The sequence below is a fragment of the Panicum hallii genome, chromosome 7 (genome assembly GCF_002211085.1).
Source record: "Panicum hallii strain FIL2 chromosome 7, PHallii_v3.1, whole genome shotgun sequence".
Taxonomy (NCBI): Eukaryota; Viridiplantae; Streptophyta; class Magnoliopsida; order Poales; family Poaceae; genus Panicum; species Panicum hallii.
The window spans coordinates 2,066,905-2,091,572 of NC_038048.1; the positions used below are offsets into that span (position 1 = coordinate 2,066,905).

The 24,668-nt window shown below is 49.8% G+C and overlaps 1 pseudogene; it reads left to right on the forward strand.

The window, feature by feature from the left end:
• The first annotated feature begins 15,719 nt into the window (after positions 1-15,719).
• Positions 15,720-17,285, forward strand: LOC112899452 (annotated as a pseudogene).
• Positions 17,286-24,668: the final 7,383 nt, after the last annotated feature.

A 24,668-nucleotide genomic window follows, 5' to 3' on the forward strand; every position in this document is an offset into this window, starting at 1 on the left:
ACTCTAAAAAATATGAGATATCTAATCTGAAAGTGAAACATTTGATTTATATTTAACCTAATGGTTGTGTGACGCTAAACTTGATTAGCTCTTGGTAGCCAAAGTCCTCGCAATAGATTGACTGAAGTTAAATTGTGCACCATGCCTGATGTGCTTGCTGCCCCTATGGCAAAGTTTTGTGATGATTGGTTAACCTTCATTCATATGGATGCTCATGCCATGCTATCGTGACCCTGTGCCTATCTTGCTTGCTAGTTTGATGCATCATCCCTGGTACTTCCATGCATTCATACCTCAGCATTGTTGCATCTCATTTAGACACGCTAGATGTACGCGGCGTGGATGTCAAGCACGAGATGCTGGAGCCGAGCCAGAAGATGGTGTACTGGTGGATGCATCTAGAAGATGAACGAATGGATCCCGATGTGCATGACCAAAGGAAGCTGCTCGCCAAGCGAGTATCATCTAACCAACACTGACTTAGTGTTACTCTCAAGCAAGCCCCGGTGCATATCCCAGTATTTTAAATTATTACATTCACGCAATTCTATACTTTTATATTATATCTTGCATTAAGTCTAGGAGTTGCAATGGAACCCTAGATGCATAAATCTTAGGAACCTATGTATTGTGCCTGAGTCCTTATCAAGTAAATGCTATGCTAATAGGACCGGTAGAAGTCGGGTGATTTCCTATCACTCGCGCGATTTAGGAGTTGAATGTTTACCATTTCGCAATCACTATAAGGATCATGGATGGGGTCATGTGCAATAACATGACCTGGAAGTTTACCCCGTCTGTGTTGATAAAAGTTGATAAGGTCGCAGTGTGTGGTAGTGGTGGCTAAGCGTTTGAAAGTACTAGCCATATGCCGTGAAATATGGTAAAGCGGTAAGCCTAGTACCTGATTGGCCCGGCAAATGGACATGTCTCCACCACTCGATTATTTTGGTTTCTGTTGTACACACGCACCGACGTGTGGGAGTACGTTCTGCACAGCAGATAGGAATACGATCATGTAGTCGCGCTACAGACGTATGTCCTGCACAATTGGTGTGCGTACGGTCCTGCAGTCGCTTGTGGTGGCCCTGATCCATAACCCGGAATATGAGGAAAACTGTTGCTTCGGAACGACTTGTCGGTGTTCCAAGCGTGTGAGTTAGGTTTACCCTTGCAAGGTTCGGAAATTCGATTCAGAATCCTCAGTTTCTGGCGGAGATTGAGACTGCTTATTCCTTCTGCCACGTAGAGTAATAACAGTAACTATTGTTGGAATAATCTTGATGGATGATAATCTCTACGTTGCTTGTCTAGATTAGGTGCTTACCTAGAATGGTTAATGAGAGTAGAATCTGAAAGCTAAAACATGAAAGTAGATCATACTCTTTATTGCTTTTCAACTGAAATTAAACCCAGAACCATTTTAAGCCTTCATGAGTCTAGTTACATGGCTAAGTTTACCATGAAACGGGTAAGCCTTGCTGAGTATTAGTACACTCAGCCTTGCTAGTTATATGTTTTTCAGGTAATATCTTTGAAGACGCTACTCTTACCATGCCATGGCCCTATGCTTTGCCTGATGGTTGGTCCGTGGAATGGGACCCGTCCCCGGCCAACAGTGATCATACCGAATGATGTCATGCCAGGGCTTAGCATGATGTCTGTATTAGCGACGTGTACAGTGACCGTGTTTTAAACTCCGTTGCCATGACTTGAAACCTTAAACTGTTTTGTAATAATTTCCATCAGTTGGGAACTTATGTTACTTTTGGACACTCATGTGATAGAAATGCCTGTGATGTAAAATATGTTGGCGATTGTATCTCTGGACTCGCCTTCGTGCGAGGTACCTTGTTTGATCCTACATTCGGTGGTTTATCGGGACGTTACCCGACAGGCCAAGAGGTTTGAAGCATCCCCCCATCAGGGAAGACTTAAAAAGTGTTACTTTATCAGTCCCAGGAGGCTGATAACACTTTTATTACATCAGATGGTACATCACCGTACAACTCTTCGCGGTAATGGGCAGTGAAGCGCCACTATCACGAGGATTACGACTAAAATCCATACTACTACACTAACTACGAAAAGAGGATCATCAGAGTCTTGCGCCATGCGGAGTTCCAACGGTGACCTCACCCACAGGCAAGACTGGGTGCAGGACGGAACCCTACTCGACGTCTTCGGGGATGTAGTCGGGATCTTCCACTGTAAAAGTAAGAATGGGGTGAGTACGAACGTACTCAGCAAGTCCAATCACACCCACGGAGGAGGGGTATAATAGAAATTAATGCAAAGGACAATCCAAGGGTACGGTTAGGGTTTATTTGCGGAAAACTCGGTTATATGCAAAGGTTCGTTTATGAATATTTTCAAAACTAGTTTTCAAACACCAAGAAGCACGTAATGTTGATCCACACAGGATCCAAGTTTTAAACTGCTACCGGACTCCCCGTCCGCCGTAGCACACGGCACAACTGCCGGATACTTTCCAAGCAACTCACACCAGCCCAACCATTCCCGGAGAGAAACACTAGTTATGTGACCACACCGTAACTTGCCCAGTACCGTGGGCACGGCTATTCGAATAGATTTTCAACTCTGCAGAGGTGTGCAACTTTACCCACAGGTGGGGTACCACAGCATGAACACCTTAGTGTCGGTGCAGATCCCAACAAAGCCATTACCCACCTTAGCTAGACCTGACTAGCCATCACGGGATCCATCAAGGGGTCATTCGACCTACCTCCGAGGTTTAACCGGGGCATAAGTCACACAGAGCTTATCCCTTTTCCTTGATCACCCGTTGCTCTCAGCTCTCCTGATGGCTATCAGACTAACTAGCGGGATTTATGCTAAGCCGTTGCCCATACAACGGTCAAGTGGTTTGCACGACAGGAAGTTAGGTGAGATGACACATCAACTCGGTCCTTAGGGGTGACAGGATGGATATCTCCCTTCCTTGCCCTACCACACAGGTACGAGCACACCAACGGCAATTCACACAGAAATGCCATCCATCCCGTCCGACTCGTCTTTCAAAACCACATTTTACCCTTTCCCACACACACGCATTTTCTTTATAAAATCAGGTGTTCAGAGTATGGTTATCACAACAAGGGTGGCTATCCTACCATGTTTGCGGCACGCAAAACCATGCAATTTTATAAAACAGGCCACTGGGTTGTGTTTATGAAAACTAGGACAAAACATGCATCAAAGGGCGGAATTGAACTTGCCATCGTCAAACCCTTGCGGGAGGTCCTGATCGAAGCACTGTCCCTCGGGTTCGGGGTCGCAGAACTGGTCCTCGGTTGCTTGGTCGCAGTCGGGAACTTCTTCGTTCACTCCGTGTCCTACGACGCAAACAAACAGACATACAATCAAGCGAAAGAACTAAAAGCTTTTATCGTTGGGCTTGAATCGGAAATAATTTAGTTACGGAGTTAGGGGTGATATTTTTGGGTGGTTTCTTAATGGCATAGCTAAAACTATACTAGAAACAGAGTGGTAAAGTTTCAGGTCGATCGGAGGTTGTTTGGCGCATAAAATGACGGGGTAAAGGGGTTTCAGGGGCTAAACAGGGGTCCCGGGGCTCGCTTGCAATTACCCGGAGGGGGTAAGGACCTTTTCGCGAACCCTAAAAATACTCGGACATGCTAAAAGGTGCCATGCGTATCTAGGTTCGTGTATTGGAGGGCTCAATTTGAAATATTAAAAAGGGCGAGGTTTCTTTTGCAAAGAATGGGTGGATAGGGGTGCTCCTAGAGAGGGGGGGTTTTCTTTGGGGAAATACAGGGGAGGCCAGGGGGTTTTGCGTAAAAGGGGCCACCTTCTTCCTCCTCCCCTCACAGGAAATAGAGGAGAGGGGAGGGGAGCTCGGCGCCGGCCTAATCCGGTGGCCTAGGGCCTGATAGCGGCTAGGAATCGGGGGGAAAGGGAGAGGGGGAGAAGGGGGTCCCATTCCGGGCCGTACTTCGGGCGGGGGTGGTGCGAGGTGGCCGGCCGACGGGGCAGGCGGCGGCGGGCAGTGCGGGCCGGCGGGGCGGCGAGAGGGCTTGGGGAGGGAGCTGGAGAGGGGGCGGTGGAGGTTGTAGGGGAGGTGGCGGCTGCACGGGGCCTATTTATAGGCGGCCGAGCGGGCGGGCGGACGGTGGCCGGCGGAGCGGCACTGGGGCGGCCATTAATGGCGCTCGGGTCACGACACGGCGTGCGGCAAGGCGCAAGCGCCGAGGGCGGCGTCGAGCACGTGGGGAGGAGGGGCCGGGGGGGCTGCGCGGCACAGGCGACGGCGCGAGCGGCGAGGCGGGGCGCCAGCGGCGGCGGGGCGGCGAGCTGTGCAGCGCGTGCGCGTGGGCCGGACGCGTGCGCGTGCGTGGCTCAGCGGCGCGTGCGCGTACGGCGGCGTGCGCGGCCGGGGAACGGGGCGACGTGGCTGGGGGCCGGAGGCCGGGCGGCGTGTCGAGCGACGGACGGCGCGGCGAGCGGCGCGGTCACGCGATGCACGCGCTAGGCGTGCGTGCGTGGGCCGTGCGCGACGCGGCGCGGTCGGCCGAGGCAGGCGTGCGCGTGTGTGAGGGGAGAGGGGAGGGGTGTGGTGGCGTGACCCTGGAGTCAAGGCCGGCGGTGCTCGGGAGCAGGGGAAGGGGAGAAGAGGAGGGAGGAGAAGAAAGGAGGGAAAAGGAGAAAAGAAAGAGAGGGGAAAAAGGGAAAAAGGAAAGAAATAGGAGGGAGAGAGAAAAGGAGAAAAGAGAAAGGGGAGAGAGAGAAAGGGAGGGGCGCGTCGGCGCCGATCGCGGCGGCGATCGCGGTCGGTCGGCCACGCGCGTACGTCGTCCGCGCGCTGCGCGAGGAGAACAGCATCGCGCCGGCGTTGATTGCGGAAAACGGTCGCGCGTGAGCGGTGCGGGATGGGACGGCGGTCAGGCTCGCGTCGGCCGTCAGTGTGACGGTGAAACGGAGAGAGTCAGGGTTTTACGACGAATAAATTTTCGGTCAGGACACTTTAACGCGTAGTTTAAATTTGAAAATTTCGGGGCGTCACAAACCTACCCCACTTAAATGAATCTCGTCCTCGAGATTCGGCTGATCCCTAAATAGATGGGGAAACTCCTTCTTTAGCGCCTCCTCGCGTTCCCAGGTTGCTTCTTCTATTCCGTGTCTGCTCCATTGAACCCTGCATATTCGCACCTCAGAGTTTCTTGTCCTTCTAGTGATAGTGTCCAGGATTTTGACCGGTACCTCCTGGTACCGCAGATCCGGTTGTAGGTCTATTATTTCCACTGGCACGAGTTCTCCTTCGGGTACTCTCAAGCACCTCCTTATTTGCGAGACGTGAAACACTGGATGTATATCCGACATTTCTTCTGGTAACTCCAGTCGGTATGCTACTGCTCCGACTCTCTTTAGAACCCGATACGGTCCAATGTATCGAGGGGCCAATTTACCTTGTACCTGAAATCTTCGCGTCCCTCGAATAGGTGAGACCTTGAGATAAACAAAATCGCCTGGGTCGAAACTTATTTCTTGCCTTCTCTTATCTGTGTAGTTCTTTTGTCGAGATTGAGCCGCCTTCAACTTTTCGCGGATCTCCGCTACTTTTTCTTCTGCTTCTTTTATAAGTGCAGGTCCTACTAGTGCACGTTCTCCGACTTCCGACCACATCAAAGGGGTTCTGCACTTTCTCCCATAGAGGGCTTCGAATGGCGACATGCCCAAGCTGGCTTGGTAACTATTATTGTACGAGAATTCCGCATAGGGCAGACTCTGCTCCCAGTCCTTTCCGTAGGTCAGGACACATGCTCTCAGCATGTCTTCCATAATCTGATTTACTCTTTCGGTTTGACCATCCGTCTGTGGATGATATGCAGAGCTGAAATCTAACTTGGTGCCCATGGCTTGATGCAAGCTTTTCCAGAACCTAGAGGTGAATTGGGTCCCTCTATCTGAGACAATCCTGCTAGGTACTCTGTGTAGCTTTACTATGTTCTCCACATAGAGTTTTGCCAGCTTTTCTCCACCGTAATTAGTTCGTACGGGTATGAAATGAGCCGATTTAGTGAGTCAGTCCACTATTACCCATATGGAATCGTGTCCCTTCTGTGTTTTAGGTAGACCCACTACAAAGTCCATTCCTATCTCATCCCATTTCCATACCGGGATAGGCAAGGGTTGCAACAATCCCGCCGGTTTCTGATGTTCGGCCTTGATCCTTTGGCAAGTATCACAATGAGCCACGAATCGTGCAATGTCCGCCTTCATTCCATTCCACCAATATTTTTGCCTTATGTCCATATACATTTTGGTGGATCCTGGGTGGATGGAGTAGGCCGAGTTGTGGGCTTCGTCCAGGATTAATTGCCGGAAATCCCCATCCTGGGGGACACAAATCCTATCCTCGTACCATAACGTTCCCTTATCGTCCACTCTGAAACCCGGTGCTTTGTTTTCTCCAGTTTGTTTGCAAATCTTTACTAACTCTCGATCCGATCCTTGAGCCTCTCTGATCCTATCCTCTAGTGTTGATCGGACGTTCAGCAGTTGGCTGGAACCTCGAGGAATAATGTGCACATTTAATCGTGCCATTTCCTCACATAGATGGTCATCCTTGGGTCCATAGGATTTTCGACTTAAGGCATCGGCTACTACGTTTGCTTTCCCGGGGTGATACTGAATTTCCAAATCGTAGTCCTTGACCAACTCCAACCATCTCCTTTGCCTTAGGTTTAAATCCGGCTGGGTGAATATATACTTCAAACTCTTGTGGTCGGTGTAAACTTCACACTTATTTCCAATTAGGTAGTGTCTCCAAATCTTAAGGGCATGCACCACGGCTGCTAATTCCAAATCATGGGTCGGATAATTCTGCTCATGAGTCCTGAGTTGGCGGGAAGCATATGCAACGACTTTCCCGTCTTGCATCAGTACACACCCTAATCCTTGTCGGGATGCGTCACAATAAATGACAAAGTCCCGATGGATGTCCGGTAGGGTCAGCACTGGGGCGGTTGTCAACCTTTGCTTCAATTCTTGAAAACTTCTTTCGCAATTTTCCATCCAGGCGAACTTCTTCTCCTTCTTAAGAAGTTCCGTCATGGGTTGGGCTATCTTAGAGAATCCCTCAATAAACCTTCGATAGTATCCGGCTAATCCAAGGAAACTTCTGATTTCACTAACATTGGTCGGTTGCTGCCAATTGGACACGGCTTCGACCTTCTCTAGGTCCACTGCTACGCCTTCCGCGGTCAGAATGTGACCAAGGAAAGCTACTTTCTCCAGCCAGAATTCACACTTGCTAAATTTAGCATATAGTTTATGCTTCCTTAGCTTTTCCAACACTACCCGCAGATGTTGCTCATGTTCCTGAACACTCTTGGAGTAGATAAGTATGTCGTCAATAAAGACTACGACAAACTTATCTAGCTCGTCCATGAATACCTTATTCATGAGGTTCATAAAATAGGCGGGGGCATTGGTTAGTCCGAAGGACATTACGGTGAACTCAAACTGCCCGTAGCGGGTGACAAAAGCTGTCTTAGGGATGTCACTTTCTCTAATTTTGAGCTGGAAATATCCCGACCTTAGGTCGATCTTGGAAAAGTACTTGGCTCCTTTTAGCTGATCGAACAGGTCATCAATCCTGGGGAGGGGGTACTTATTCTTAATGGTAACCTCGTTCAGTGCTCGGTAATCTACGCACAACCTCATACTCCCATCTTTCTTCTTGACAAACAGCACTGGGGCTCCCCATGGCGACGAGCTTGATCTAATGAAGCCAATTCGTTGCAGTTCTTCTAGTTGCTTCTTTAATTCTGTTAACTCAGAGGCTGCCATCCTATAGGGTCTCTTGGCTATGGGGGAGGTTCCGGGGATAAGGTCTATGACAAACTCTATATCCCTGTCCGGCGGCATACCGGGAAGCTCTTCGGGGAATACGTCTGGGTATTCGTTTACTACCGGGACTCCTTCTAAGAGCTTGGCTTCCATGCTAAACACCATTGGGTCAAACTTACTATCCCGGGTATGGCAGATCACTTGTACTCCTTCGGGGTTTGTTAGGTGTACCACTTTGTCGGTACAGCCTATGAGACCATTGTGTCGGCTTAACCAGTCCATTCCAAGGATCACGTCTATTCCTCCAGACTTAAGTACTACTAGGTCCGCTAGGAAGTCTACCCCACTTAAGTTGATCCTTACCCGTGGACAACCTAATTGACAATTGATGTCGCCCCCAGGCGTCTGGGTTAATAGGGGTGTTTTTAGTAGTACTGTGGGTATTTTGTGTTTCTCCACGCAGCTTGAGGATATAAACGAGTGCGATGCTCCAGAATCAAATAGTACTATTGCCAGAGCTGAGTTGACTAGGTACTCACCGAGCACTACGCCTTGAGCCTCTTGAGCCTCCTGCGCGTCGATGTGATTGACGCGGGCTCGTCCAAATGATTGCTGCTTCAACTGCTGGCTGTTGTCGTTGTTGCGGATGGGCACTCGGTTGGCACCGGTCAGGGCTGGTCTGGGCCCATTCACCATGTTGGAGAAGGCCGATGTTGCCGGCTTATTCTTGGCATAAGGGCAATTGGCAATGAAGTGTCCTGTCTCACGGCAGTTGAAACAGGCCCTAACATTGTTGTTGTCGGAGGCGGCCAGGCTTGTATTGCTCTGCGGGGCCCTCATGGTATTCTGGCTTTTAGGCTGTGCTTCAGGGGTCCGTGATCCTGTCACTTGGGACTGAGTCCTATACTGCATTGGGGCCTGAGATCTTGGTGCAGTGTAGTTGGAGTTCCTCGGCTTTTGGAAGCGGTCCTGTTGGCGGGCCTTACTTTCCAGGAATTTGCGTTTATTATCCTTCCTCTCCTCGGCTTTGGCCCTCTCCGTGAGGATAGCTTTGTTCATCAGGGTGTTGAAGTCCGGATAGATCTGTGGGGTAAGCAGGGTCCGGAGTTCTGGGCTTAGCCCCTTCTTGAACATGTCTTGTTTCTTGTCGTCGTCATTCACTTCCTCTGGTGCATATCGGGCCAACTCAATGAACCGGTGGGTGTACTCTTCCACCGTCATGCTTCCTTGCTGTAGTGCGCGGAATTCATCCGCCTTGCGCTTCATGGTGGCCGAAGGGATGTGGTAGCGGCGGAACTCCCTTACGAATTCTCCCCAGGTGATGGTAGAGGCATCCTCGGCTGCAGCACAATAATTTTCCCACCAGGATAATGCTGTTCCGGTGAGCTGGTGGGCTGCTAGAAGGACTTTGTCCCGGTCCTGGCACTCGAATGGTTCGAGCTTCCTCTGAATCACTCGCAACCAGTCGTCTGCATCCAACGGGTTGCAGGATCCGGCAAAGGTGGGCGGCTTGGTCCTTAGAAAGGCCGTCAGCTTGTCGTTCATATTCTGCCCTCGTGGCTGCCGGTTAATGAGGGCATTGGCCAGCGTCTCCAGTATGAGGGTCTGGTTGTGGATTATCTGCGCCAAGTCTCCGAGGGGTGGGGGTGGTGGTAGTTGTTCTCCTTCTTGACTTCCTCCTTGGTTCTGGCTTACTTCTTGTTCTCCTTGGGGAAGATCTTGTTCCACGGGCTGTGCTCCGGCACTAGCGGCTACGGGGTTCCGGCCACGGGAGGCCCTCGCGACGTTCCGGGGGGTCACCTGTTGATCGGGTAGATTGGGGTTATGTTTATGTGATGTTTAAGTTGTTTAATTCGTATATATATAAGGCAGAATCTACCTTCTGCCGATACTCATATAAACAATCAGCACACAACAAACCAGCACACAACATCACAAACAACAAGCACAAACCATTTTATTACTGCAAGGGGGGTACAACTTGGGGGTACGACTAGGTCTCGTGCTACTCGGCCAGGGTCTTGTCTAAGGGCACGTCTTAAGCTGGGGGGGTGCATCACTGGGACAGCGTCGGTTATTCTATTCGCGAGGCGTGCCTTCTTCCGGGGCGGGGAGGGTGAGATATCCTCGTTCGCCGTCCTCTGGGTTTCCATCTGGCAAGGGTTGCGCTGTAGCACCCCCTTTGACGGCGGCGGCAGAACTTTCAGGGTTCTCGGGTGGAGCGTGTGTGTTCCCAAAGAGTGTTCCCCATCCTATGACGGGTGTCCCGAGTAAAACATGATCTTCTCCAATTGCCGGGACTGGTGTTCCACTTTGGGTCCACTCTTGCATACGCCGGTCTCGGGCCTGCCTGAGGCTCTCTTGGGCGACTGCTTCGCTACTGACCGCGGCTGCGGCTCTCGCCTCGGCGTGGGCGGCTCGGATCTACTGTAACCTTACTGCGAGCTCTGCTTGCTCGGCTCGATGGGTCTGTTCCCTCAGAAGGTTGGCTTGCTCATCAAAGAGTTGGTCCAGGGCGGCTAGGTATGTAGCCACTTGGTACAGGGGGCCTTCTTCGTGGCGACGTCGTTCCAGGTTTCTCATGCGTGCTTCCCAGACTGGGGTTCTGATGGCCGGCGGGAAGAACTTGGCTGGCGTGGGTGCGAGGTGTTCTTCAAAAATCCGGCACAAATAACGGAGTGCTTTTCGGGTGGCCAAGGGGTAGGTGTCTTGGTGTCTAAACCCCGTGGCGGTCGCTCGCCAAGGCTGAATGTCAGGGTAGCGGTTGCTCCTGGCGATGACCAGGATCACCCTGCAGCGGAGGGTACCATGGTGCTCGTACTCTCGGCTGTAGTACCTTGGGCGTTCTGTAACACCAAGGTGCTCCAGGGTGTTGATTAAGAGGCCGGGAAAGCCAGGTGCTGCTTGGCAATCGCCCTGGGTCCATCCTTCCTCAGCCATCTGAAACATGAACAGGGTAAACAGTCTAGCACAGATACAAAAGAGAGTGGATAACATTTATTATTGCAACACGGGGATACAGTTTTCATAGGCACGGGGTTATCAGGGTCGGGTTCTAGCTTGGAGTGCTAATCCTATCATGGGGATTCCTCCTCGGTCCTGATAGAGCGCTTCTTTATTGGAAGGAACCGATCCATCTCATTTTCGGTCTGAGTACCCTTATCCCAATGGGTTTCCATGGGTTCTTCTTCTTCTTCCTCTATCCATCCACCTATTCCGTTGCGGTTCTCGTATTCTTGCATCTGGGCTTGGAGGGCGGCTAAGGAATACTCGGCGCTTGCGGCTCTTGTCCGTTGTTCCTCCAGCTCCTGGGTTATCTTTTCAATCCCATGGATTAGCTGCTTCAGCTGGGCTGCCTGTTCACGGTAGAGTGCATCCAAGCCAGTAAGGTAGATGGACAGATGGGAGACCGTATCTTCTAGGTCTTCTTCTTTTCGTCCAAGTCCCCTCATTCGGGCAATCCAAGTGCGTCCTCTTCCCTCAGCGGGTGGGAAAAATCCCATAGGAGTCCGCTGAAGGTGGTGCCTGTAGAGTACACGCAGCCGTCGCAGGGCTTTACGAGCGGCCTTTCGATAGGTGTCGGGAAAGCGGAAGCCAGCGGTGGAAATGAACCAAGGGTCCACATCAGGGTAGCGGGTGCTTCTCTCCACAAAAACCATCATGTCGCACCGAAGGGTGCCTCCGGCGATGTACTCACGGTAGGCATACTCCGGTGGTTCCATAATCCCAACGCGTTCCAGGCTGAGCAATAGTAACTTGGGGAGGCCGGGCTCTGCGTGGCAGAATCCGTTAACCCATCCATTGCCAGCCATCTGGAACAAGGCAAAGACCAGTGGTGAGTGTTTGTGCAGAAAATTTCTAAATCAGGACAAGTTCTAGGGCCTGAAAAGAGGTCTCGCTCCTAGGGTCACGTCCTACGGCCAACCTACGGCTCTGATACCACCTGAAGCGTCCCCCCATCAGGGAAGACTTAAAAGTGTTACTTTATCAGTCCCAGGAGGCTGATAACACTTTTATTACATCAGATGGTACATCACTGTACAACTCTTCGCGGTAATGGGCAGTGAAGCGCCACTATCACGAGGATTACGACTAAAATCCATACTACTACACTAACTACGAAAAGGGGATCATCAGAGTCTTGCGCCATGCGGAGTTCCAACGGTGACCTCACCCACAGGCAAGACTGGGTGCAGGACGGAACCCTACTCGACGTCTTCGGGGATGTAGTCGGGATCTTCCACTGTAAAAGTAAGAATGGGGTGAGTACGAACGTACTCAGCAAGTCCAATCACACCCACGGAGGAGGGGTATAACAGAAATTAATACAAAGGACAATCCAAGGGTACGGTTAGGGTTTATTTGCGGAAAACTCGGTTATATGCAAAGGTTCGTTTATGAATATTTTCAAAACTAGTTTTCAAACACCAAGAAGCACGTAATGTTGATCCACACAGGATCCAAGTTTTAAACTGCTACCGGACTCCCCGTCCGCCGTAGCACACGACACAACTGCCGGATACTTTCCAAGCAACTCACACCAGCCCAACCATTCCCGGAGAGAAACACTAGTTATGTGACCACACCGTAACTTGCCCAGTACCGTGGGCACGGCTATTCGAATAGATTTTCAACTCTGCAGAGGTGTGCAACTTTACCCACAGGTGGGGTACCACAGCACGAACACCTTAGTGTCAGTGCAGATCCCAACAAAGCCATTACCCACCTTAGCTAGACCTGACTAGCCATCACGGGATCCATCAAGGGGTCATTCGACCTACCTCCGAGGTTTAACCGGGGCATAAGTCACACAGAGCTTATCCCTTTTCCTTGATCACCCGTTGCTCTCAGCTCTCCTGATGGCTATCAGACTAACTAGCGGGATTTATGCTAAGCCGTTGCCCATACAACGGTCAAGTGGTTTGCACGACAGGAAGTTAGGTGAGATGACACATCAACTCGGTCCTTAGGGGTGACAGGATGGATATCTCCCTTCCTTGCCCTACCACACAGGTACGAGCACACCAACGGCAATTCACACAGAAATGCCATCCATCCCGTCCGACTCGTCTTTCAAAACCACATTTTACCCTTTCCCACACACACGCATTTTCTTTATAAAATCAGGTGTTCAGAGTATGGTTATCACAACAAGGGTGGCTATCCTACCATGTTTGCGGCACGCAAAACCATGCAATTTTATAAAACAGGCCACTGGGTTGTGTTTATGAAAACTAGGACAAAACATGCATCAAAGGGCGGAATTGAACTTGCCATCGTCAAACCCTTGCGGGAGGTCCTGATCGAAGCACTGTCCCTCGGGTTCGGGGTCGCAGAACTGGTCCTTGGTTGCTTGGTCGCAGTCGGGAACTTCTTCGTTCACTCCGTGTCCTACGACGCAAACAAACAGACATACAATCAAGCGAAAGAACTAAAAGCTTTTATCGTTGGGCTTGAATCGGAAATAATTTAGTTATGGAGTTAGGGATGATATTTTTGGGTGGTTTCTTAATGGCATAGCTAAAACTATACTAGAAACAGAGTGGTAAAGTTTCAGGTCGATCGGAGGTTGTTTGGCGCATAAAATGACGGGGTAAAGGGGTTTCAGGGGCTAAACAGGGGTCCCGGGGCTCGCTTGCAATTACCCGGAGGAGGTAAGGACCTTTTCGCGAACCCTAAAAATACTCGGACATGCTAAAAGGTGCCATGCATATCTAGGTTCGTGTATTGGAGGGCTCAATTTGAAATATTAAAAAGGGCGAGGTTTCTTTTGCAAAGAATGGGTGGATAGGGGTGCTCCTAGAGAGGGGGGGGGGTTTCTTTGGGGAAATACAGGGGAGGACAGGGGGTTTTGCGTAAAAGGGGCCACCTTCTTCCTCCTCCCCTCACAGGAAACAGAGGAGAGGGGAGGGGAGCTCGGCGCCGGCCTAATCCGGTGGCCTAGGGCCTGATAGCGGCTAGGAATCGGGGGGAAAGGGAGAGGGGGAGAAGGGGGTCCCATTCCGGGCCATACTTCGGGCGGGGGTGGTGCGAGGTGGCCGGCCGACGGGGCAGGCGGCGGCGGGCAGTGCGGGCCGGCGGGGCGGCGAGAGGGCTTGGGGAGGGAGCTGGAGAGGGGGCGGTGGAGGTTGTAGGGGAGGTGGCGGCGGCACGGGGCCTATTTATAGGCGGCCGAGCGGGCGGGCGGACGGTGGCCGGCGGAGCGGCTCTGGGGCGGCCATTAATGGCGCTCGGGTCGCGACACGGCGTGCGGCAAGGCGCAAGCGCCGAGGGCGGCGTCGAGCACGTGGGGAGGAGGGGCCGGGGGGCTGCGCGGCACAGGCGACGGCGCGAGCGGCGAGGCGGGGCGCCAGCGGCGGCGGGGCGGCGAGCTGTGCAGGGCGTGCGCGTGGGCCGGACGCGTGCGCGTGCGTGGCTCAGCGGCGCGTGCGCGTACGGCGGTGTGCGCGGCCGGGGAACGGGGCGACGTGGCTGGGGGCCGGAGGCCGGGCGGCGTGTCGAGCGACGGACGGCGCGGCGAGCGGTGCGGTCACGCGATGCACGCGCTAGGCGTGCGTGCGTGGGCCGTGCGCGACGCGGCGCGGCCGGCCGAGGCAGGCGTGCGCGTGTGTGAGGGGAGAGGGGAGGGGTGTGGTGGCGTGACCCGGGAGTCAAGGCCGGCGGTGCTCGGGAGCAGGGGAAGGGGAGAAGAGGAGGGAGGAGAAGAAAGGAGGGAAAAGGAGAAAAGAAAGAGAGGGGAAAAAGGGAAAAAGGAAAGAAATAGGAGGGAGAGAGAAAAGGAGAAAAGAGAAAGGGGAGAGAGAGAAAGGGAGGGGCGCGTCGGCGCCGATCGCGGCGGCGATCGCGGTCGGTCGGCCACGCGCGTACGTCGTCCGCGCGCTGCGCGAGGAGAACAGCATCGCGCCGGCGTTGATTGTGGAAAACGGTCACGCGTGAGCGGTGCGGGATGGGACGGCGGTCAGGCTCGCGTCGGCCGTCAGTGTGACGGTGAAACGGAGAGAGTCAGGGTTTTACGACGAATAAATTTTCGGTCAGGACACTTTAACGCGTAGTTTAAATTTGAAAATTTCGGGGCGTCACATGGTTACACCGTTTGAAGTGCGATTGAAGCCGTAGAGAGAGGACTTACGTACTTGAGCTGGTGTAATTCAGGTTGGTTCTGCCACAGTAGGCCGACGAAAAAGAGTTCATATTTTCGTCGGCCAGGGCCTGGCCGACGAAAAAAAAAGTACATTTTCGTCGGCCTAGGGCAGGCCGACGAAAATAGGCCTATTTTCATCGGCCCACGACGAAAATATCGGTATAATAGCGATTTGGATCTCCTTCCAGTGTCGCACGCATGCATTTCTCCGCCCCCGAGGCCCGAGCCCCCCGCCACCACCGCCCCTGCCCCCGCCCCCAGGCCCGCCGCCACCCCGCGCGACCCCCTGCGGCCGCCGCTGCCGCCCCGCGCCCCTCTGCCCCGCGGGCCCCCGCGGCCGCTGCCGCCGCCGCCCCGCGCTCCTCTGCCTCACGGCCCCCCGCGCCCCTCTGCCCCGCAGGCCCCCGCGCGGCTCTGCCTCTGCCCCCGCGGCCCCCACGGCCGCCGCCGCCGCCCCGCGCCCCTCTGCCCCACGGGCCCCCGCGCGGCTCTGCCTGTACCCCGTGACGCACCCGCTCTTCACCGGCCGCCCGGGGATAGATCTCCAATCACGAGGCTGCGCCATCGCCACCCATCATTCTTCCTGCTAGTTTACTCCATAAAAGAAGATCTTTCTTCTTGATTCTATGCAACATGCATTTTTGAACTATGCATATATGATAGTCTAAGATCTGCTAAGTTTTATTAATAGCTTGTGCTAATTAATTAGTTGACTTTGCACATATGTAGTGTCCGTGTCACTATCATGGAACATGATTTTCCATATACACCTATGTTTTACATTTTCTCAGGTTCATTCCCTCCATTTATGTAAGTACTTTTTCACTGTCAATTGAGACACTGCTCTTACAGAATATTATTATTTGCAATATATCGTGCTGTTTAACTACATGAATCGGTTGGTATAAATTGCATTGTTACATTGTAAACCTATTGTTCAAATATGGTTGTCATGTCTATGTTTTGACCTAAATTTGCTAATTTCTAAGTACTGGTCTTAGGGAACATGTCAGCAGAGTCGTCTTCATCATGACAGGGTGAACTGGTCTCCAAATTGCTTACCACGTGGATCTGTAAATGATACAGAAGGCAGCTTTGCCTTTCAACTTGTGTACTGGAATTTTAAGAATACTGTAATTTTTTGGAAAATTGACTTCAGGAATATATGAGTTGGAGTTGAGGGATGGAGGATCTGACTATCTTGGCAAGGGTGTTCTTAAGGTTAGTTATAACCAGCCATTTTTTCCATTCAGTTTTGAGGGTTTATTCTAGCTGTATATGCCATGCACCATAGTCATTCATGAGTCCAATGGTCCTGGTTTAAGAAACTTTATATAACAGAAACCAACTTGTGTATCCATCTTGTATTTGCGATAAAATTGATTGATGAAACCTATTTGAAGTCTATGCTTTCAGTACATAAGGAATAACCCAGCTGAATAAGTGTTAGTAGGTAGCTTGTGGCTTAAAATTTCTTCCCATAGTTAACCTGTATTATTGGTTGCAACCATTCTGTTTTTGATGGGTTGTTTTCTCTGTTAACATTGGATTAATAAGTCGTATTGCCTTTTGCTAGGCTGTGAACAATGTAAATAGCATCATTGGACCAGCAATTATTGGAAAGGTATGCATCTCAATTGTTAAGTAAGAATATTATATGATTTCATCAATGTAACACCTGATAGCTAGCTTACCGGTGAATTATGCTTCAGGACCCCACTGAGCAGGTTGACATTGACAACTTCATGGTCCAGCAGCTAGATGGAACCTCCAACGAATGGGGCAGTGTGCAAAGCCGGAGCTATGGTGAAGAAGATTCCTCTTTACCAGGTCAAATGTCACCACTCACCACCATGATTTATTATTATGTTAAATTTAGAGGGTGTACTGAAAGTTCACTTATTTGCAGCACATTGCAAACCTTGCTGGAAACAAAACTGTGGTGCTGCCTGTGCCTGCTTTTAATGTGATCAATGGAGGATCACATGCTGGAAACAAGCTTGCCATGCAGGTAACGTTGCTTGAGAAATGTGATTTTCTAAAGACATGCTTCAGCTATATTTGGCGCAAAGATAGTTGGCGGATTCTTCTCTTTATGCTTAGCGCAAAGATAGTTGGCTGATTTTTGCCTCTCTTTTATTTTTCCGATGGCACTCGCCGTGCTGTCTGGTGCTACTGCTGTGCTGTGAAGATGGCATGTTCAAGGGCATCTACCATGGCAAGAAGTGCCACGCCGCTGATATCCCGGCCGTACTTGCGCGCGCGTGGGCCACCGGCGTCGACCGCATCATTGTAATCCCAGTGTTCGATGTAAAGCGCCTGAGAAGCTGTCTTGTATCTGTACAATGCAGGGAGGCTGTTCTGCACGGTCGGCGTGCACCCAACGAGATGTCATTTGTGGTTCTGTTATCTAATCCTGTTCATTGTTCTATTCAGCCAAGCTCATACTCCAGATTTTTTATGTGTGCCATATTATATGCAACTGTTTTTTTAGCTGGGATCCGATTATTTTCGTCGGCCATTAAAGCCGACGAAAACGTGAACATACACGGCCCACGAAAATATTATTATTTTCATCGGCAACCGACGAGAAAGCGCTTATTTTTGTCTATTTTATTCCGTCGGCCGGCCGACGAAAATAACTATTTTTGTCGGCTTTGGGCCTATTTTCGTCGGTTTCTGGCCGACGAAATTACACTATTTTTCTGTAGTGTTGGCCTTCTTGAATAAGAACACAACCAAGACCGGCGCGAGAGGCATCACAATAGACATCAAAGTTCTTGTGAATATTTGGTTGACCTAGAACGGGAGCGGTAGTAAGATGATCTTTGAGAGTTTGAAAGGCTTCCTCACAAGCTTGGGACCATTCGAACTTGACCCCATTTTCCAATAACTCGGTCATAGGCTTCGCAATTTTTGAAAAGTTTTCTATGAACCGGCGGTAGTATCCCGCAAGCCCAAGAAAACTCCAGATATCGGTGACATTCGAGGTTGTTTCCATTCAAGAACATCTTGCACCTTACTAGGATCGACAGCAACGCCATCCTTGGAGAGAATATGACCAAGAAAAGATACTTTCTCAAGCCAAAACTCGCATTTGCTAAACTTGGCATATAGACGATGCTTCCGAAGTTTTTGCAATACAATGTGGATGTGACGAGCATGATCATCTCGAGTCTTCGAATAGATAAGAATATCATCAATCAAGATAACCACGAAGACATCAAGTTCCTCCATGAAGATACTATTCATCAAGTACATGAAATAAGCCGGTGCATTGGTGAGGCCAAAGGATATGACGGTGAATTCATAGAGACCATATCTAGTAGAGAAAACCGTTTTTGGAATATCTTTTGGCGAATCTTAATTTGATGATAACCCAACCTTAGATCAATCTTAGAGAAATAGCAAGCTCTCGAAAGTTGGTCAAATAATATATCAATGTGAGAAAGAGGGTATTTATTTTTAATGGTGACCTCATTCAACGCACGGTAGTCAACACACATCCATAAGCTATCATCCTTCTGCATGAAGAGAGCCGGGCATCCCCAAGGAGAGGAACTCGGACGAATGAAACCCTTATCCAAAAGGACCTTGAGTTGCTCTTTCAATTCCTTCAACTCATTAGGGGGCATACGATAAGGATGCTTGGAAATGGGAGCTGTCCCGGGCATTAGCTCAATAACGAACACCACCTCACGATCGGGAGGCATGCCCAGTAATTCTTCCGGAAAGATATCCGGATACTCGCAAACCACGGGAATATTTTCCAACGCTGTGGTTTCGGTACCCATCATGGCATAGAGACAAACTTCCTTTTTGGCGAGGGAGAGAAGAACCCTACTCCCGGAGGGGTGCAAGAGATCGATGGTGCGTGGCCCACATTTGATGACCCCATCATGTTTTCCCAACCAATCCATCCCAAGGATTACATCTAAACCTAGCTTATCTAGGATGAGAAGATTCGCTCAAAAGGTATCTCCCTCAATGAGAATTGGAACCTTATCTACAAAATGTTTTGAGATGATTTCCCCACCCAGTGATTCTATGTATTATGGTAGTGGTAGGGTTTGCATTTGAAGTTTACTATGCATCATGAACTTCTTGTTAATGAAAGAAAGGGTTGCTCCGGAATCAAAAAGGACAAGGGCGGGATGAGAATTTATGAGAAGCGTACCCATGAGCACGCCGGCATGTTCCGGAATCTCTTCCGCGGTGGTGTAGTTGAGGCGGCCACGCTTAGGAGCTTGTGATGGCTTGGCACCTTGACGTGGCGCTTGCGGTGGAGGGTTGTTGGGCCTCAGTGCATTGGAGGCACCACCTTGCCTTGGAGAAGGACAATTCTTGGAGATGTGGCCCATGCCACCACAATTGTAGCATGGACCCCTTGCGGCGCGGCTTGGGTTGTTCCAAAAAGCATTGGCCGGCCTTGGAGCTTGTCCTTGTGGTGGTTGAGGGTGGCGCACAACCCACATAGGGCGCAGTGGTTGCGCACCCGGCGCACAAGTTGGGGGAGGTTGTGGCCCCACATGTGGGCGGGAGGAGCTACCACCCGCCGAGTTAGGAGCGGGACGCTTGTGCTTGGCCTCAAGTCTCTTCATCTTATGTTCGGCGCGAATGGAAATATTCACCAAGTCATTGAAGTCATCAAACTTAGTGGTAGAGAGCTTGTCTTGCAATTCTTCCAAGAGGTTGTCATAGAACCTCTCCCGCTTCTTAGCATCAGTGGACACTTCATTGGGTGCATATTGAGAGAGAGCGTTGAAAGCATTGACATAAGACATTACATCCCGATGACCTTGAGTGAGATTGAGGAACTCCTTCTTCTTGATGTCCTTGATACCCTTGGGGATGCGGAAGGAGCGAAATGCCATCCGGAATTCCTCCCACGTGAAATGGTGATTCGCAGGTTGTGAGGCCTTCCAATTCCGCCACCAAGCCCCCGGGGCATCATGAAGTTGGTGAGCGGCGAATAAAACCTTCTCATGTTCCTCACATTGGATGAGATTGAGCTTCTCCTCAATGACATGAAGCCAAACACCCGCATCGAGAGGATCCTTGGAGCCACGGAAGATGGGTGGGTTGGTGCGGAAGAAATCCCCATACTTGTTCACTTGAGGCTCTTCCCTAGGAGCTTGATTGCCGGCGTTGCCCAAGTTGCCAATATGGTTGACCAATTGCCTGAGGAGTTGAGTTTGTTGGGCAAGCACATCCGCGAGAGTGGGGTGGATGGGAGGGTTGGGAAGATCGTTGTTGTTGTTGTTGTTGTTGTTATTCCTACCTGAACCGTTCCCACGGTTCGTGCCAGTTCCCGAACACAAATTCATCCTAGCAAGAATTAAGATAGGTTAGCGACCGAGGAAGAAGGGTAATGATCTTAAGGAGGAGCGATGAAATGATAAAGCGTAGATAATGATTTGACGTAAGATCGAGACTCGAACGATAACTATCAAAGCAAAATTATAATCACCCGATTACTAGAGACATAAGTTTGACAAGCGCAAAAGATTTGGACATCAACCTTCAAGATCATTTAGGGCAGATTTGGAGATCAAAGAGGACGAGACACGGTTACTTACATGCTTCATAATTATTATATCCGTATGAGTGCATGCATGCAACATATGAGTGCAATAAGTCGTTACCTCACATCGTTCCCACACAACAATATAAGGCTCATAATAAGTTTCTAGCAAGCATGCAAGGGTTATGCAAGATTAACTTGCATAAATATGGTTACGCTAATAGCATTTAGGCATAATCATAACCACAAGGCCGACTTAACTTTAGTCCACAAGCATCCAACAAGTTCAACCAACACAAAATGAGTGCGTTTTAACGTCCTAGCGCTTAATTCCACCTTACAACCACATTACTCAAAGTACCACGACCCTCCTTTTTCTTAGCAACTGGCTTTCATGGTTTTCATACGGGCGGTATGGAGGGTCCCGGCTTGCATACTGCTAGCACTTGCAATAATGGGCGACTCTCCCTCTCACCAAACGATAAACAAGTCACAGGTCAATTAGCTCCGAAAATCCCAAAAGTTCCACGCGGGTGATGGGCTTCACATGGAACCGACGCACGTCCAACCCCATCGAAATGGGATTGTACGTTTCTCTCGCCTCGGCCCATGCACCCACCACATGCGGAAAACGATGCGAAGGAGGAGCCTCCTCTTGCGGCGTGTTCTGCAGCCATTCATCCATGATCTTCTTAGGCAACCTCATTGACCGAAGGTAGGGCTCCACTTGGTATTGGAGGCGGATGATACGGCTCCTTGTCTCCTCCAACTCCCATACCAAACTCCGGTGCGCCATCTCATAGGCGGAAACGGTGTCCACCATGCACTTCTCCAAGGTGTAAGGCCCATCCGGAGGCGAGACAACGTGAGCAATGGGAGCCTCGGGTCCCCGCACCGGAAGGTAAGTGAAAGGATCCTCCCAAAGCTCGCGGTGCTCGTGGCGAAGGCGGGCGATAGCTTCACGTTCTACCTCTTGAATGACCATCTCCACCGAGGTACCACAAGCACGGAAGCCGTACTTCACTGCTCCCACCACCATTCTTGCCTCAAGGTGGAGGGTCGCCAAGTAGTCCACCAATCCGACTCCATAACCACGAGCATAGACCTCATACTCGGGCTGAAAAGTGTAGTGCGCCCTCCTCAACATCTCATTGAGGATCACAGGGAACCCAGTCGTCTCCGGAGCGCGGGTCGCCATGATCAACTTGGCCATCTATCCATAAAGATATGAGATATTAAGCACATTTAATTTAACAGGGGAAGCAATCGAGGGAAAAATAGCTCTAAGACCAAGGGAGGAAGTTAGCAATTAATCCTTAGGTTCAAATTTTACAAGAAATAAATATTAGTGCAGGTACTCAATTTTATTTCGCTCTCAACCCCCTTTAAGCAAGATTTTATGTTCACTTCATGGAACCTCGGCTCCAATACCTGCTGTGAGAACCGCCCAATTTAACATCATTTTAAGTGAACCGTCGGTCCTTATCAAGAAGATGAGGACTAACTCACGCTCGCACTAATGGCGTGCCACGGGTTAACCCACATCTAAATTACAAAGGACCAACCCATCATTCGCCCAAAAATGGTATCAAATCCGGTAGTCCCGGTATGTGCTCCACCATATGCCCAAGATCATGCATACACACATACTGTCACAAGCCCATATATCACCGATGATCCACAAAGAGCAAGTTTTAATACAACGCTAAACAACTAGTCATTACAAGAGTAATAAAGAGGAAGGTTCCAAATCTGAAATTTTAAAGGTTCAAATACGAGATACAAGTCTTGGGCTCACAGTTAACATTAGAGAGGGGCATAAACCATAAAGTTTAATGTTCAAGATGATATCCCCAAATAAGATTGCGCAGCGGAAAAAAAAATATAACAAGATAGATCAATGGCGTCTTGCTCAAGGACACCATTATAACCGCGTCGGCCTACTCCTCACCCGCGCCAGAATCGGCAGGGTAGAAATGGCCAAACACCACTTCCGGCTCACCTGCATCTTAGTTAATAAAGCAACATGAGTACAAAGGTACTCGCAAGACTTACGCGAATAAATAATAACCAAGGATTATGCATATGAAGGCTCACAAAAGAGGCTTTAGGGTTAAGTAATATTAAATAAGCAAGAGCTCCCTAATTGCACCACCTACCTTCCTAGCATTTTAGTTAACTTGCCCAACCCACCTCAAGTTTTAGTTAATTGAATCAACCAACCACTATGCATCATAAAGAGGTAACATGTACCCATCCAACAAAACTGATACTACTACGAAGACTTCATAGGATAAAGAGCTTGCTCATGACTGAGAGCGTGGCAATTCAAATTGATTAGTTAACCTTGCAAGGGTGTACTTCTTTACCCACACGACACAAGGACCATGTGACTCACTCAACTGATCACGTTGAGCAAGGGGGTACTCGCATCAACCTTTCCCGACAAGTATCAACCGTTGAACATCACGCCTAAGTTGCGCGGAGAGTTACCTAGGTCCACCGGGGATACCCCTAAGCCTCTCTACAAAGCCCTATGGCCACGCATCTAGGACCGTGCATCAAAGATTAGAACTAGAAGGTAATCGGTTTTTCCACCCCATGAATGGATATATGATAGTACAATAAGTGCTCAAATCTGAGGTCATCCACAGACGGTCCTTAACCGATTCAAGCGGACTATGCCTCCGAGACTCCTTTCTCTAGGCCCTACCTTCCGCTTGAATCATGACATAACTTCCCAACTAAACCTTTCCAAACTTCCAACCTTCAAACTGAATAAGCGCGAATATAGCTAAAAGTGGTGTAGTGAGCAAGATGACCCTATTCCAATGTTTCTTGCAAACAAAAACCAACTCTAAGCATGGCTAAGCATTTTCTTGATCAATTAGTTGTTAACTACAAGTGTCAAGGACATGAAAGTAAAAGCAAGGGAAGTCATAGCATGAAATTAGGATCGACGATACAATAGATAAACATATAGCATATACATATATACCCCATTGAGATAACTAAATCTAATCAAGTAAAGAGGGTCAAGGAATCATGCTTAGCTGCTTGCCTTGGTTTTCTTCTTGTTCAATGACAAACTTGGCTCCCAGTTTGGCTTCGACGGTCCTGGCGGGCTCAACGGGTTCGTCCTCCGGCGTTTCGATCACTATAATGCATGAATGAGATGTGTGCATTAGAATGATGATAATGATATGAAAATGAGATGGCATGATATGAAATGGAATTAGGGTGTCACTCAACACAAGGAAGCAATGCAAACAATGGCACAACAAAGCTCGATTACTAACTTTTAATTCTAAGACCGAAGGCGACCTTGCTCACACAACAACTTAGCAAGAATAATCATGATTTTATTTCTGCACACAGGGGATCTCAAAACGAAATCATGAGAGTTGAATTTGCAGCCAAATTACTTTTGTGGAATTACTTATGTTATTTAAAATTTTTAGCTACTAGAATCAAGATAAATCTTAAAAGGTATTCGAAGCATTTTCATAAATCCTTAGAGAATTACTAGAGACAAAAGACATGATAACTAGGTTAAAAAAGGTGGTTTGCCATTTTACCATTTTTCAAACAAAAGTTATAGGGTAAACAATCTTGCAGGCAGGAGATACAAAAACTTGCTAAAACTCTAACAAACAACCTGGAAACAATTGCACAAACTGGACCAACAACTAGTATTTTTAGCAGGGAGTCTAACAAGGTTTAATTTAACATTTTTAGAGCAGCATTTAACTAGATTTGGAAAGGCAAACTTAACTAATTGTACAGAGCTTTAACATGCTCAAACTTAATTTTCCTACGTAGATCTATTGCAGAGGAATCAAACAAATCTAGTTTCACAATTTTTGGAGACCTAGAACATTTTCTATGCATTTTATAAGTTCACAGCATGAAAGAATAGAAGCAACCGGGCATAAAACGTTAGATCCACCCGGATCTAGCGCTCCTGGGCGCCGACAGGCGGGCCCACGCTGCCAGACCCCGGGCCGTGTGGAGTCAAGGCCGGCCGCAGCCTTGACTCGCCATGGGCGCGGCCAGCGCATGCCGCGACGCGGCCCGTGCATGAACGCGCGTGCGCACGCAGCACGACGTCGCAGCGGCGACGAGGGCGGCGCGACCTGAGGCGCGAACGGGGCGGAGACACGCGCGCAC